The sequence below is a fragment of the Hylobates moloch genome, unplaced genomic scaffold (genome assembly GCF_009828535.3).
Source record: "Hylobates moloch isolate HMO894 unplaced genomic scaffold, HMol_V3 SCAFFOLD_20, whole genome shotgun sequence".
NCBI lineage: Eukaryota > Metazoa > Chordata > Mammalia > Primates > Hylobatidae > Hylobates > Hylobates moloch.
Window position 1 is genome coordinate 18,624,430 of NW_026652295.1, and position 16,578 is coordinate 18,641,007.

The 16,578-nt window shown below is 37.4% G+C and overlaps 1 pseudogene; it reads left to right on the top strand.

The window, feature by feature from the left end:
* Positions 1-4,350: 4,350 nt before the first annotated feature.
* LOC116460023 (large ribosomal subunit protein uL18-like) lies at positions 4,351-5,363 on the top strand (annotated as a pseudogene).
* Positions 5,364-16,578: the final 11,215 nt, after the last annotated feature.

Consider the following 16,578-nt stretch of genomic DNA (forward strand, 5'->3'; position numbering starts at 1 on the left):
CACCAATAAGGTAATTACATACTAAAAAGTATATTTTTCTTTCAACTGATTTAAAAGCATACATAATACATTTTCTTGAAAAGATCACATGCTAGGCAATAAACAAGTTTTAATAACTTAAAAAGGCTGAGGGACGGGCGTGGTGGCTCATGCCTGTAATCCCAGCACTTTGGGAGGCCGAGGTGGGTGGATCATGAAGTCAGGAGATCAAGACCATCCTGGCTAACATGGTGAAACCCCCATCTCTACTAAAAATGCAAAAAATTAGCCAGGCATGGTGGCGGGCCCCTATAGTCCCAGCTACTCAGGAGGCTGAGGCAGGAGAATGGCGTGAACCTGGGAAGCGGAGCATGCAGTGAGCTGAGATCACACCACTGCACTCCAGCCTGGGCAACAGAGTGAGACTCTGTCTTAAATTGAAAAAAAGGCTGGGGTCAGACCAAGTATGTTCTCTAACTACAACAGAATTAAATTAGAAGGAAAAACTGAAAGAAATTTTGGAAATCCATAAACATTAAAAAATTAAACCACATATTTCTTACTAACTCATGAGTTCAAGAAGAAATCACAAAGAAAATTAGAACATTTTATACTGAAAGAAACAAAACAACCTATCAAAATTCATGGGATGCAGCAAAAGCAGTGCTTAGGAAGAGAGTTATTTGTATCTTTAACCTGATAGTAGATATAAGAAATATATCAAATTAATAACTTAATATTCCACCTTAGGAAAATAGAAAAGAAAAGCAAACTAAGTGCAAATACTTCTGGAGAAAAGAAAAAAAGAAAAGAAAAAGAAAAAAATAAAGAAGTAGAATCCATGAAATGGAAAACAGAAAGCACTAAAGAAAAATTAATGCAAACAATATTTGGTCCTTTAAAAGATCAACAAAATTGACTGGCTAAGGGGAAAAAAAGAGAGAAAAGATATACATTACCAAAACCAGGAATTAAAGAGCGGATATCACACAATCTCTATAGACACTAAAAGAAAGAGAATACTATGAACAAACTTGTGCCAACAAATTAGGTAACTAAGATGAAATGGCCAAATTCCTAGAAAGACATGAATTACTAACACTGACTAAAGAAGATACAGAAAATGGAATAGACTTATAACAAGCAAAACTATTGGATTAATAACTAAAAAATTTCCCATGAAGAAACAACTAGGCCCAGAGGCTCCCTTGGTGAAATCTCTGCATTACTTTCGCCTGTAATCCCTGCACCTTGGGAGGCCGAGGCAGGCAGATGACAAGGTCAGGAGATCAAGACCATCCGGGCTAACATGTTGAAAACCCATCTCTACTAAAAGTACAAAAAATTAGCCAGGTGTGGTGGTAGGCACTTGTAGTCCCAGCTACTCGGGAGGCTGAGGCAGGAGAATGGTGTGAACCTGGGAGGTGGAGCTTGCAGTGAGCCAAGATCATGCCACTGCACTCCAGCCTGGGCGACAGAGGAAGACTCTGTCTCAAAAAAAAAAAAAAAAAAAAAAAGAAAGAAAGAAAAATTAATGCCAATACTTCACAAACTATTCAAGGTAATAGAAGAAAAGGGAATAGTTTCTAACTCATACTATGAAGCCGATATTACCCTGTTATACAAGCTAATCAAAGATATCACAATAAAAGAAAACTATACTGATATATTTCATATATATTGATATAAAAACCCTCAACAACATTTTAGCAACTCAAATCCAGCAAGTAAAAAGGATTATGTAGTATAATGAAGTACAAGTACACTGTATCCCAGGAGTGCATAACTGCTTTGACATCCAAAAATCAGTTAATGTAATATATCATGTTAACAGGATAAAGGACAAAAATACATAACCACCTCAATCAAGTCAGAAAAAGCATTTGACAAAACTCACTCATTTACAATTTAAAACTCTCAACAAAGCCGGCATGGTGGCTCACACCCGTAATCCCAGCACTTTGAGAGGCTGAGATGGGTGGATCACAAGGCCAGGAGATCAAGACCATCCTGGCTAACACAGTGAACTTCCTTAGCCTGATAAAAGACATCTACAGAAAACCTACAGCTAACATCATACTTAATAGTATACTTTCCCTCTAAGACTGGAAACAACCCAAGGGTGTCTGCTGTTATCACTTCTATTAAACATATTCATGCAAGTCCTGGCCAATGCATTTAGGCAATGGAAATAAATGGCATCTACATTGGAAATGAACAAATTGAACTTTTCTTATTTGTAGATGACATTGTCCTGTATGAAGAAAATTCTCAGGAATCTACAAAACGCTACTAGAGCTAATAAATTAGCAAGTTTGCAGAATACAAAATCAATATACAAAAATCAGCTCTATTTCCATATCCTTGCACTTAACAATCTGAAAATGAAATTACAAAAACAACTCTAATCATAATAGAATCAAAATAATAATTAGAAATAAGTTTAACAAAATTAATACAAGACTTAAACACCATAAACTATAAACACATCTGAAAGAAACATTAAAAGCTTTAATAAATGGAGAAACATTCCATGTTTATGGATTGTAAAAGTCAATATTATTAAGATATCAATTCTCTTCAAATTAATGTACAGGTTTAATGTGGTACCTAACAAAATCCTAGCAAGAATTATTGCAAATTAGTAGTCTTAAAATTTACATGGAAATGCAAAAGAATCGGAATAGCCAAAACAGTTTTGGAAAAATCCAAAGTTGAAGAACTTCCACTTCCTGATTTTAAAATTTACTATGAAGCTACAATAATCTGGCATAAGGATAGACACACAGACAGTTTGTAACTTATAATGGTTTGACTTATGAATTTTTTTTTACTTTACAATGGAATGATGTTATGCATTCAGCAGAAACCGTATCTTGAATTTTGAAGTTAGATTTTTTTTCCCAGACTAGTGGTATGTAATATAATACTCTCTTGCAATGATGGGCAGTGGTGGTGGGCCACAGCTCCCAGTCAGGCGTGCAATCACAAGGGCAAACAACCCATACTCTACAGTGAACTGTGTTGTCAGCCTTCTTTGGTATTTTGTGTTTTTGTATCCCATCATGTCAACAAAATGTCCATTTTTGACTTAATAACGTTTTCAAATTATGATGGGTTTATCACTATGTAAGTCCATAATAAGTTGAGGAACATCTGTACAAATCAGTGAAACAAAATTGATAGTCCAAAAATAAACCCTTACATTTAAGGTCAATCAATTTCTAGCAAAGTTACCAAGGTTATTCAATGGGAGAAATGATGGTCTTTTTAATAAATGGTGCAGGGTCAGTTAGGTAACAACCTGCAAAAAGATGAATTTAGACTCATCTTACATCCTACAAAAAAGTTAAATTCAAATGGATTATAAACCCAAATGTATGAGTTAATATTAATACTACAAAGGGTTAGGCAGCACATTCTTAGATATGATACCTGAAAAGCACAATCCATAAAATAAAATATTGATAAATTTGATTTCATCAAAATTTAAAACTTTGCACTTCAGAAGACATCATTAAGAAATGAGAACACAAGCCATGTACTAGAAAAAAATTATTTGCAAATGAGATATCTGACAAATAACTTGTATTCAACATATATAAAGAGCATTTACAACTTAGTAAGACAAACAATTAAAACAGGTAGGCTGGGTGCGGTGGCTCACGCCTGTAATCCTTGCACTTTGGGAGGCCGAGGTGGGTCGATCACGAGGTCAGGAGATTGAGACCATCCTGGCTAACATGGTGAAACCCCGTCTCTACTAAAAATACAAAAAATTGGCCGGGCGCGGTGGCTCACGCTTGTAATCCCAGCACTTTGGGAGGCCGAGGCGGGCGGATCACGAGGTCGGGAGATCGAGACCACGGTGAAACCCCGTCTCTACTAAAAATACAAAAAAAAAAATTAGCCGGGCGTGGTGGCGGGCGCCTGTAGTCCCAGCTACTCGGAGAGGCTGAGGCAGGAGAATGGCATGAACCCGGGAGGCGGAGCTTGCAGTGAGCCGAGATTGCGCCACTGCACTCCAGCCTGGGCGATAGAGCGAGACTCCGTCTCAAAAAAAAAAAAAACAAACAAACAAACAAAAATACAAAAAATTAGCCAGGCGTGGTGGTGGGCGCCTGTAGTCCCAGCTACTTGGGAGGCTGAGGCAGGAGAATGGTGTGAACCCACAAGACGAAGCTTGCAGTGAGCTGAGATCGCGCCACTGCACTCCAGCCTGGGCAAGAGAGTGAGACTCTGTCTCAAACAAAAAACAAAAAACAAAAAAAAAACAGGTAAAAGGCCTTCTTCCCCACCCCACCTCCCCTCCACCCCCAGCATTGCTGGACCTGTAGGTCTGTGTTGAGCCACAGATATGAGTTTCTGTTTCTCAGGATGGGGCTTGTTAAAGTTGTCAAGAGTAAGGCCTACTTTAAGAGATACTAAGTGAAATGTAGAAGACAATGACAGGGTAAAACTGATTACTATGCTCAGAAATCCTTGGTGATACAAGATAAAAATAAGTACAACATGCCTAAATACAGGGTGATAGTTTGTGTAACAAATAGAGATATCATTTGTCAGATTGCTTATGCCCATATAGGAGGGAATATGATAATGTACGCAGCTTATGCATATGAACTGCCAAAACATGGTGTGAAGGTTGGCCTGACAAATTGTGCTATAGCACATTGTACTGGACTCCTGCTGGCCTGCAGACTTCTCAGTAGGTTTGGCATGGACAAGATCTAAGAAGTCCAAGTGGAGATGAATGGAGATGAATACAATGTAAAAACCATTGATGGTCAGCCAGGTGCCTTTACCTGCTATTTGGATGCAGGCCTTGCCAGAACTACCGATAAACTTTTATGGGGTCCTGAAAGGAGTTGTGGATGGAGGTTTGTTGATTCCTCACAATATTAAATGATTTCCTGGTTATGATTCTGGAAGCAAGAAATTTAATGCAGAAGTACATCAAAAGCACATTATGGATCCAAATACTGCAGACTACATGTGTTACCTAATAGAAAAAGATGAAGATGCTTACAAGAAACATTTCTCTTAATACATAAAGAACAGCATAACTTCAGCCATGAAGGAGATGTACAAGAAAGCTCATGCTGCTATATAAGAGAATCCAGTCTATGAGAGGATGCCCAAGAAAGACGTTTAAAAAAAGAAGTGGAACCATCTGAAAATGTCCATTGCCCAGAAGAAAGATCAGGTAGCTCAAAAGAAGACAAGCTTCCTCAGAGCTCAGGAGCAGGCTGCCAAGAGGTAAACTGAACAATTTTCTGTGAGAATTTTTCAGATAAAGACAATAAACTTATTGACTAAGCAAATAAAAAAGACATAAAAAAACAAGCAAAATATTTGAATAGATATTTCACCAAAAAGGATGTATGAATGCTAATAAACATATGAAAAGATTCTCAGTGTTGTTAATCATTAGGAAAATGAACATCCGAATCACAATGAGATATAATTTCATACCCACTAGATAGCCATAATCCAAAATACAAAGAGTGACAAGCATTAACTAGAATGTAGAGAAAATAGAATGTTTACAGATGGCTGGTGGGAATGTAAAATGGTTCAGCCACTTTGGAAACAGTTTAGCAGGTTCTTTAACAAGTTACATATAAATTTACCAAGTGACTCTGCAATTCTCTTCCTAGGTATCAGCCCAAGAGAAGTTAAAGCACATGCCCATACCAATATTTTCATGTGAATAACACTCTCCATAATAACCAAAAAGTGGAAACAGTACAAATTTCCAACAACCGCTGAATGGGTAAACAAAATGTGGTATATCCCTACAATGGAATACTATTCAGTAATGAAAAAGGAAAGAAGGACTGATACATGCAACAACATGGAATAATCTCCAAAACCTTATGCCAACAGAAAAAAGGTAAGCACAAAAGACTGCATTTGTATGTACCCTTTTATATGAAATGTCTAGGAGAAGCAAATCTATAGAGACAGAGCAGATTAGTGGTTACCTAGGGCAAAGGTAGGAGAAGGGACTGACTACAAACACAAGCAGAGGCTCTTTTCGGGTGATAAATATGTTCTAAAATTCATTTTGGTGATGGTTGTAAAACTCTGTAATTTTACTAAAAATTATTAAATTATACACTAACATGGGTAAATTTTGTAGCATGTAAATTATACCTCAATAAAGCTTCTGTTTTGGCCATTCTGCAGACATAAAAGAGCACCACCCAAACTTGAGGTTTCGATATTGAGACAGATGATGCCATGAACACACCAAGAGGGTATGAAAAAGTTTATAATGTACATAATGAGACTTTCTGGGGATAGCAGAACAGGCTTTCCAAATTGGTCTGATAATGGCTTGAATAGGGAGAAAGGGGAGACCAGCTTGGGGTTTTTATTGTGGTTAGGTGGCAGGACTCGGGTGAGGGTTCTCCTTATGGGCAGGACTTGCATGATTTGAAACTCCCACAATTACCAAAGAAGGGGATGTCTGGAATTTATTATAGGCTTCTCCAAATATGGGCTGAAGGGGATGAAAGATGGGTGTGACTTCACAGCTGCCAGCAGTCAAACGTCAAAATCGGAGTCAAATTCTTTATTAAAACTGTTTAAAAAATTCTTTTCTACTAAAAGGTCTTGACTTATTCCTCAAGTTATTTTACATATTCCCCATGCACACCACAGTAAACTCTTCCTATGGCCCTTGCCAATCTTTATTGTCCATTCATTATTCCCCTCAGTAGATGATGAGCTGCTGTGATCTTTAAAGTCCCAATTCTTTCATAATATGTGTAATATGGTAGACACCATAATTGTTAAAAACAGGTGACAGACTATGTGGAGTGATTAAAAGCAGAAAAGAAGGGAGCAGAAAAAAATCAAGTGGCGGCTGGGCGCGGTGGTTCACGCCTGTAATACCAGCACTTTTGGAGGCCAAGGCCGTCGGATCACTTGAGGTCAGGAGTTTGAGATCAGCCTGGCCAAAACCATGAAACCCCATCTCCACTAAAAACACATAAATTACCCAGGTATGGTGGTGCACGCCTGTTATCCCAGCTACTTGGGAGGCTGAGGCAGGAGAATTGCTTGAGCCCAAGAGGAAGAGGTTGCAGTGAACTGAGATCATGCCACTGCACTCCAGCCTGGGTGACAGAGTGAAACTGTGTCTCAAAAAAAAAAATCAGATGGCTAAGGAAAAATCTTCCCGAAAAACCATGCTCCTTCTATTTTCCACCTCAAGCTCTCTGGATGGCTTCATCTTAGATTATTTGACTTCTTCATGTTAAGAAAATGGAAAGTAATAGTTTAATGAAAGTGAAGTTAATATTTTCTTTGTTGCCAAAGAAACCATATTATATGAACCTTAATTGTTTCTTGTTTGACTGCTAAGTATATACTTTCAATATTATGTTTTAATATCCTTAATTCTTGCCCTTTTACTTCAGCTCCTTACATTCAGAAAAACATTGATCCTATGATTCTGGGTATACCTTGTAAACCTTTCTCTCCAGTCTCTTATCTCCCGATAAGTTCCAGGCTCTACAATACCATCTTTATTCATTGCCTGGTTGACTCTAAGTCCCTTACTTGCCAAAGAAAGTTCCAATTTACTGTTGTTGTGAAGAAATTATTGATAGCTGATTTTAAGTAATTCAGCCTGGATATTAACTTATGTAATCATGCTACATATTATCCATGGATAGACTTCAGGAATTTTTAACTAGGATGGCAGACCATTCAATTTTAGATCAAACTTGTATAACTGTATATAGCTATGCCATAGTGTTGTAAGGATATTTAGCTTTGTTAGATCTTTCTTTACATCTGTGTGTGTATGTGTGTACATAACTTATAATATAAAATCATTGAGAAATCACTGACTTAACAGTCTTACGCAAAAGTGCCAGTCTTGGGTATAAATCATGCCTAACTAGGTAAATCATATAATCTCTTTGAGTCTCAAATTCTCTGTAAAATGGAAGTAAAAATCCTTGCCTTGCAGTAAAGCAAATAATGACATGTGGCTGGAAGCTCTTAAAAATTGTGTAATTTCACACAATTTTAAGATAGTATTAAACCTATTTTCCGCTCCCAAAGAGATGACCCAGATATATAATCAGTTGGGAACACAAGAGAATCATATACAAATATTATCAAGAAGCCAAGAGCTTGTCCATACACAGACTGTTAGTGGTTTGCAAGTTCGGATGAAGGACTGTGTACTTAGATGATGTGATCAAGGATAGAATTTGACATGTGTGGCAGATCCTTCTGACTCACTAACTCAACACCCACTTCCAACCCATTCCTCTTTACCTAATTGTATTATGAATGTGGGAAATTTAAGTGTTAATTTGTCATGCCTCCTTGCCCATACATTTGGCAGGGAATACATTTTTTGGTTAATAAAATACAAAATAATGTCTCTCTCTGGGGTCACTTGGGAAAACTTTTGCTAACTTGATAAGAGGACAGATAAGGGGAAGCAACGCTCCTTCCCCACTCCTTTTTTTCCTTGACATGATGGCCATCAAGTGATGGTGCCATAAAAATCCAGCACACTAAAGATGATGCAGTGGATTGCCTCCCTCCAGATCTCTTATTCTATGTGAAAATCAATTCTTTATTGAGCTGTTCTTAGTTGGATTTGTTGCAGACAAAAGAACTTTTTAGTAATACAAGACATTCACCTCATGAGAGGTAAATGATTTCTCTAGTCAAGTACTGGCTGGAAGAAAAACATCCATTGCAATGGCTACAGCTAGAACAAGCCGATTTAAATACAAAGGAGGCAAACATAGTATAGCAGGTTTTGTTTCCCTGAATTTTGTTCCAGTAACCAGGGCCCTAATCTAGTGCTGCTGACAGGATTTCTCACGTGTGCTTAGAATGCCCACTTGGTTTTGGCCTCTGTTGTTCAGCAAGTGTTTCTTCAGAGGGATAAGTGGGTAGATAATAATTATGTGGAGATAAATATTTGAGTCGACATGTGAAAGTACTTTCTAACAACTAGGGCTGCTCAACATGACCCATGTGGCACTTACACTCTTCTAACCAATCCATTGGAGAAGCCATGGAATGGGCTTCCTGAGTGGAAAGCACGGTGCTTTGAATTCTGAAAGTCTAGGACTATCTGATTATGGGTCCGTATTAGAAGCTACCCTTGTGCAATAAGAAGCAGCCTCTTCCCATAAGTAGTTTAGAACATAAGAAATTCTCTGGTGAAAAAAGAAAGATATTGACATAATAAGGAAGTTGTCTATATTGCCTTATTCAAATCTTGGTGAAAACTTAGTTTATTTTGTTGTATATGTGCACTGGGGAGTACAAGCTATTTTCCTGCAGTCACCTGTCTGCTTCTGGGGATACCAAGTGACCGTTTTAGAGTGCTGGCCCAGGCAGCATGGGATTCCAGTTTTCTACTGTTACCTGGCTCAGAAAGCAGCTCATGCAGGCCAAAAAGAAATGAAATGATGATTGTACTGCAGACAATGTAACTGATCTCTTCCTTTAAATGCTAAAGAGACAAAAGTCATTGAGGATAATTTTGTCTACATCATTTCTCCAAGTCTGAATAGGCATGGAATTTCAGACATTTACAGGACTAAGAATTTTTAGTTAGTCTGCAAATTTATTCAAAATTATTTTATGGGCCAGGCATGGTGGCTCACGTCTATAATCCCAGCACTTTAGGAGGCCAAAGAGGGTGGATCACCTGAGGTCTGGAGTTAGAGACCAACCTGGCCAACATGGATTGAACCCCCATCTCTACTAAAAATACAAAAAATTAGCCAGGCGTGGTGGCAGATGCCTGTAATCCCAGGTACTTGGGAGGCTGAGGCAGGAGAATCACTTGAACCTGGGAGGCGGAGGTTGCAGTGAGCCAAGATTGCACCACTGCTCTCCAGCCTGGGCAACAAGAGCAAAAACTCCGTCTCAAAAACAACAACAACAACAAACTATTTTATATTAGTCACTTTATATGTATTATCTGATTTAATCCTCACATTAATCATTATCCCTATTTTACAGCTGAGGAAACTGAGGCATAAGAAGTACAAGTCCCTTAGAAAATTAACGTGGGAACAGAAAACCAAATAATGTGTGTTCTGACCTCCAAGTGGGAACTGAATAATAAGAAAACATGGACACATTGGGGAAAGCAACACATGCTGGGGCCTGTTGGAGGGTTGGGGGTGGGAAGAGAGAGAGGATCAGGAAGCATAGCTAATGGATGCTAGGCTTAATACCTAGATGATGGGGTGATCTGTGCAGCAAACCACCATGGCACATTTACCTATGTAACAAACCTGCACATGCTGCATATATACCCCTGACCTTAAAATAAAAGTTGGAAATAAAAAAAGGAAGGATAAATGATTTTTACAAGGTATCAATATCTAATAAGGAACAGAGTAAGATTCAACTCTAGGTTTATTTTGGCTCCAAAACTTATACTCTTACTATGCTATTTATCTGCTTTGTATTATTTAATGGTATATGTTTGCTGAGTTCCACTCAACACTTTTTCCCATTTATCTAGACAAAGAGAAACTGCAATCACATGGCAGCTGATCAGTAATTCCCTTAGGGCATCACTGTGTGTGGTTAAGATACAGCATGATAAGATGGACAAGCATGGTAAAGTGCCTTATATCAAAACAAGACAGATAGATATGCATAGGGGGCATCTGAACCATGTCCATTTAAAGTTATTCTTCATGAACTCCAACCCTTTCATTTTACTGAAGAAAATCATCAAGGTTAGTAGGTGTCAAGGAATACTTTTTAAAAGCAGTGTCAGAGCAGAGAGAACCATTTCTCCTCTTCCCTGGGCCCTTTCTCTTAGTTGCTACCCAATCTCTGACAGTCATGTTTATTATTTAATTATGAAAGAAAAACAACATATTCAAGCATTTTAGATAGAAAAGTTCAGATACTACAGCCATTCTATAGTAAGAGAAGAAAAGGAGTCCATGGTTTGTTTGAAGCTTGTACCACATAATATATTCTAGATAATGATGACTTAAGTGCACACAGAAGTATGTATGAATATGTAAGCATTTTGAAATTCAAACAAACCCTATGGGTTAATCTTTATCTGAAATAGAAAATGACCCAGACCAGCACACTAACATTCACACACAAGAAAGAGAGCACATATTTATCCTTTGTAAACTTCTCACATGTTTTATGGCTTTTGCTGCCTAGAAATTTCCTATCAGGACTAACTAAAATGCCTCTTACAAAGATTTAAACTCATATCTTGCTATGCTATATTCTCCACAGACAGACAGCAGGTGGGGAGTTTAGAGACAACGTTTCAGGAGGTGAGGGGGTAGGGTTTTAACCAGGGTATATGCTTCTCACAGCCTCCCCATCCTTCTATGAGAAATGACTGAGTTGGACTTGAACTCTTAAGTTTGTTATTGGCTCCAAAATACTATAATGCTATGAAAATAGATGCCAATTGTCCTTGCCGAATTTACACCCCTCTAGAGTAGGATTAGAAGACATAGCATCCTCTAAATCTTATGCTTCCATTATAGAACTATTTATCCAGGTCAAAATGGGAGGTCAGCAACAGGATTTGGCCTAAATGATCAAGCGGTTAATCATGCTTAAGCAGAGGGAAGATAACACAATTTTCAACATTCATTTTTTTTCTTCTTATTTTAAAAATTGGCTTCTATATGTCCTCAATCTTCACAAGTAAGGAAAAGACACTCCACAGAGATATTGCTAGTAGGCTAAATGAACCACACTGCATGTTGAAGCATGTACATCAGCAGATGCTGCACCCTCTCCCCTGTAACAACTCACCTTTCTTCACTGAATGCTACAAACTCTTAGCCCTCAACTCTGTCAAACTCATCTCTATGTGTTGTAACCAAGGCGGTCTTTGTGCAAAAAGCAGGCATGCATCTTAGGCATGTAAATCCCCAAAGCCAAACATGGCGTGCGTATCACTTTATTTCTACATAAAAGAACAACAAGTTTACAGTTCCACTTTATTCTACACCTTTTCTCTATTTGGAATCAATAAGTGACAGCAAAAGGGGCAGAGAAGAGACTTTCTGAGTATGTATATTAGTCTGTTTTCACGCTGTTGATAAAGACATACCTGAGACTGGGAAATTTACAAAAGGAAGAGTTTTTTTGGACTTACGTTTTCACATGGCTGGGGAGGCCTCGTAATCATGAAGGAACACAAGGAGGAGCAAGTCACATCTTATGTGGATGGCAGCAGGCAAAGAGATAGAGAGTCTGTGCGGGCAAACTTCTCTTTTAAAAACCATCAGATCTCATGAGACTTATTCACTATTGTGAGAACAGCATGAGAAAGTCCTGGCCCCATGATTCAATTACCTCTCACTGGGTCCTCCCATGACACATGGGAATTGTAGCAGTTACAATTCAAGATGAGATTTCGGTGGGGACACAACCAAACCATCTCAGTATGCGAAGGCAATAACAAAACAAAATGGAAAACTACATTAGAAATTTGCATGCACGTAATTATTATATGTATATTTCAAGAAAAGACTTCTTTGTTATTTTAATTTCAGAACTGCAATAAAGACTACCAAACAAGATTTTAAGCACTTTCCTGCTGAGCTGATGACTTAATTTATTTTTTTAATTTGTTATAACCACACAAAAACATACATTCTTTGGAGACCTCAGTAGCCTGAGTGCTGCATGTATTATTTGCTAGAAGAGATGAATGACGTAGTAGAGGCAATTTCTAATGGAATCCCTTGGTTTTCACCTCCCTGATCCACACCCTTCCCTACAAATTTGGTTGCCAATTCAGTGTTATGAATTTATTAAGTGTTCTTGGTGTGTTTAATGGGAGAGAGAGAGAGAAGGTATAAATTGTAGGCTAAAAAATAAACAAAAAACAAAAAACTCTGCTTTCTACATTCACCCTGCATCTTTTAGCTCCAATGCGATAGAGGACTCTCTCATTTTCCATAAGATATTCGTGTTCACATTTAGCTTGAAGCCCTCAATGTTCCTAGAGGGTCCCAAACCCTCAGTGTTGCAAGAATGTTTCAACCTGTGGTTTTCGATATTTCCAGGGACTAAGTCATGTCCCAGGTCTCCACAGAATATCCATGCCACCAGATTATGAGGTCATCATTATTACCCTTTCTTGATAGTATTACCTTCTAGTCTAGGATTTTTGGTATTTTGACATATTTTTTAAAATCTTGCTATCTAAAAGAATAGTAAAAGGTCGTTCAAAGCTTAGGTAAAAGTCATCTGTGTTCCATATGAGTGTTTGAAGGAGAAGTTATAGATCTGTCTGCTAGTGGTAATGAACTAAAGCCCTCCCTGTATCCATTTTCCATTTTCCAGAGAATACCCCTGAGGGTAAGCACCAGAAAATGGCATGGATTCCCCATCCTGCCAATAGCACTGCTAGCTCTGTAACATAAATGAGGGTCAGGTGATAGGAGCCAAGAGGATTTTGACAAAAGCAGCATTTCTCACAGCTGCAGAAGGGCTGCCACAAAAGAAAATTTAGGAATTCAAAACTTTCTCTGACTCTCATTGCAAATTTAGATGGCTACTGTTGTATAACAGTAGAAATGTAAATCGAGACCTAAAAATATTTCTTGGGTGGAAAAATGTTTACTACACAATATTTAGTGAAATAAGAAAAATGCAAAACTAAATGGTATGAACTCACATTTGGAAAAGAACAGAAATGAAGTTAAAACAAAACATCAGAGAGAGAGAGTTTAGAAAGAGAATAGAAGTAATTAGACAAAAATGTTAATAATAGATGGTAAAATGATCTATGGTTATTAAATTTTTAATACATTTTTGTGTTTACTATAAAATAACAAAATAGATACTCTAAACATATATTTAAGGGGAGAGAGCTGTTAAGAAACTGTTTTACAGCCTTAACTGGTTTAACACATAATGATCACATCTTTCACATTTGTGCCATCTTGTCATGAATTATTTCAATTTTCCTCCACCATAAAAATTTTCATCTCACCTGTTGGAGGCTGAAAATTGAAGGCACTAATAAGTCAAATGATCTTTCAATTCCCATCTAACTATAACAGAGTTTAGATCAATGAAAAATTTTAAATGTTTATTATGAATAAGGTATCAGGGCTGAAAACAAAAGTTCCTGGACTAATGTGTCATCATGAGAAATAAGTTAGAAAAGAGTATAAAGGGGTAAAAAAAAAAAATTTTTAAGAGACCATTGTTTGCAAGAAAATAAGCAGGGTAAGTTGTGTGATCATATTTCTCACATTAGAGGTGAGATCTCTGATAATCAACAGTTTGTCCCAGTTGGAACATAATCACAATGTTGATTTTTCTTTTTCTTACCATGGGAAAACCTAAAACATGTACTCCATGAGTAACAACTATAACAATTATTTATTGGTTGTGTACCATGTGCCAGATTTATTAGGAAACCTGTAATACAATATTTTACACATATTGTTGTGTTTAATTCTAAGAAAATATCCCATCTTTAAAATAACAAAATTGTGGCTGAGGTTAAGCCACTTGTCCAATGACACACCCATAAAAAGTGCATAACCGACACTTGAACCCATGTCTGTCTGACCCTGAGCCTATGCTTTTTCCAACATTCTACAAAACCCTACAACAGGTAATGGGAACACAAGATATTATCTAAAAAGCTGGTTGGGCTAAGAGAAAGCTAGGATTCCTCTTAGGGAGATAACTTTACCTTTGGTTAGGAAGTCACTTCAATTTAATATTGGGTTATGAAGCTTGAATTAGTTGGGATAAGACAATAGCAATTAAGTGACTTAAGGCATATAGAAATGTATTTCTCACTATCATAATGATCTAGGGTGTCCCAGTTCAGGGCATGGCTCTCCTCCACGTGACTATTCATGAGCCCAGTCAGAGGTCATCTCCACCATCCTCAAGATGTGATTTCCAATATGTAACCACTTCAACCCTTGGGAAGGAGGAAAGAGCACAGAGGAGCACACACATGAGTATCTACAGGTCAAGCTTGGAAGAGGCCCCTGTCAGCTGCACTAGCATTCTGCTAGTGGGAGCAGAGTATCCTGGCAATACCTCCAGAAAGAAGACTTGAGTTGAAAAGACAAAGAAGAGCAGAGGTTCCGAAGGCAGTAGAAATAGGGATTGTAGCTAGAGCCAAAAGGAAAAGCCCTAATCAGTCTTGGAGAAATTTGGGCAGGCTGAGTTTCCCAGAGTATGGGCTTTGGGGCATCCAGCCATTTTCTTGAAATATTCACTGAGGGTAGTCCCAGAATGCTGGAGAATTTGAGGATATTCTGGTTACAAACAGCATGGATAGCTGTGGTAGAGAAGAGTGATCACGAAACTTAAAAGCAGAAATTCAGGCATCTTAATCCAGGCTTTTCTACAAACTAGTTGTTTGATTTGGGGTAAATCTCTCCATCACCCTAAGCCTCAACTTTCTATGTCATTAAATAAAAAAAAAAATGTTAATTACTCCACAGGGTTGTGGACTAATGAAATGGGATAAAGTGTGTGAAACACATTGGGACTTGTAAAATGCTATACAAATGGAAGGTAAAACAGCATCACTGACCTAGAAAATGCATTGAATATGACCCTTTCACATGTGTTTGAGATATGTTCATGGTTAATAGTGGGGAGAAGAGCAAGGGCTAAAAAGACTACGAGGGCGAAAATACACTGACAAAGAAGCTATTTGGGGTTGGAGGAAGATTTGAGTGAAAAAAAAAACATACATCAGTCATACATTAGTCATGTTTTGAAAGGAATTTTGCCAAAAATTTGATCAATCTCTTCTTCAATATTTGATATTTTTACCCAGTGAAAAGACCAAGACATTTAGAAATGCAGTGCACAAGAGAAACTGGGCACATTTTAGATTTAAAATCTAGTCAGCAATTAATTTTGCTTGCGTGTGTGTGTATGCATGTGTGCATGCATGTGTGCATTTAAACGATGCTTTCTAATAGCTTTGATTGCTGCAATTTCCTAGATTTTACTTGCCTTTTGCTCTGTAGAGTTAATTAAATGCCAGAGAAATGTATTTACTATCTCAAGTTCCACACACTCGTGAGGATTTTGTCATTGACTTTGGTCCAAACAGGACACCTTTAGGAACATAGCAACACTTATCTGCTCTTGGGAAAAGCTAATGCGTCATTGACATGTCAATATTGCTATTTCACCCCTTAATGTCCCTGGCTCACCTAGTTGTTATGTATATCAAAAAAATCCTTGGAACTAGGAGTTAATTTCTACATACTTTTAGAATATATTTCCCAGTGAAGGCTGCACAGGGCCTCCTTGTACATTTTCTTACAACTTCCTGTGATCTGTAATTGCTTCAAAAATAAATACTTTTTCCTAAATATATATAAAGAAATATATATTACGTATGATATATGTAAATATATAAATGTATATTACGTATGATATACATAAATATATATAAATGTATATTACGTATGATATACGTAAATATATATAAATGTATATTACGTATGATATACGTAAATATATAAATGTATATTACGTATGATATACGTAAATATATAAATGTATATTACGTATGATATACGTAAATATATATAAATG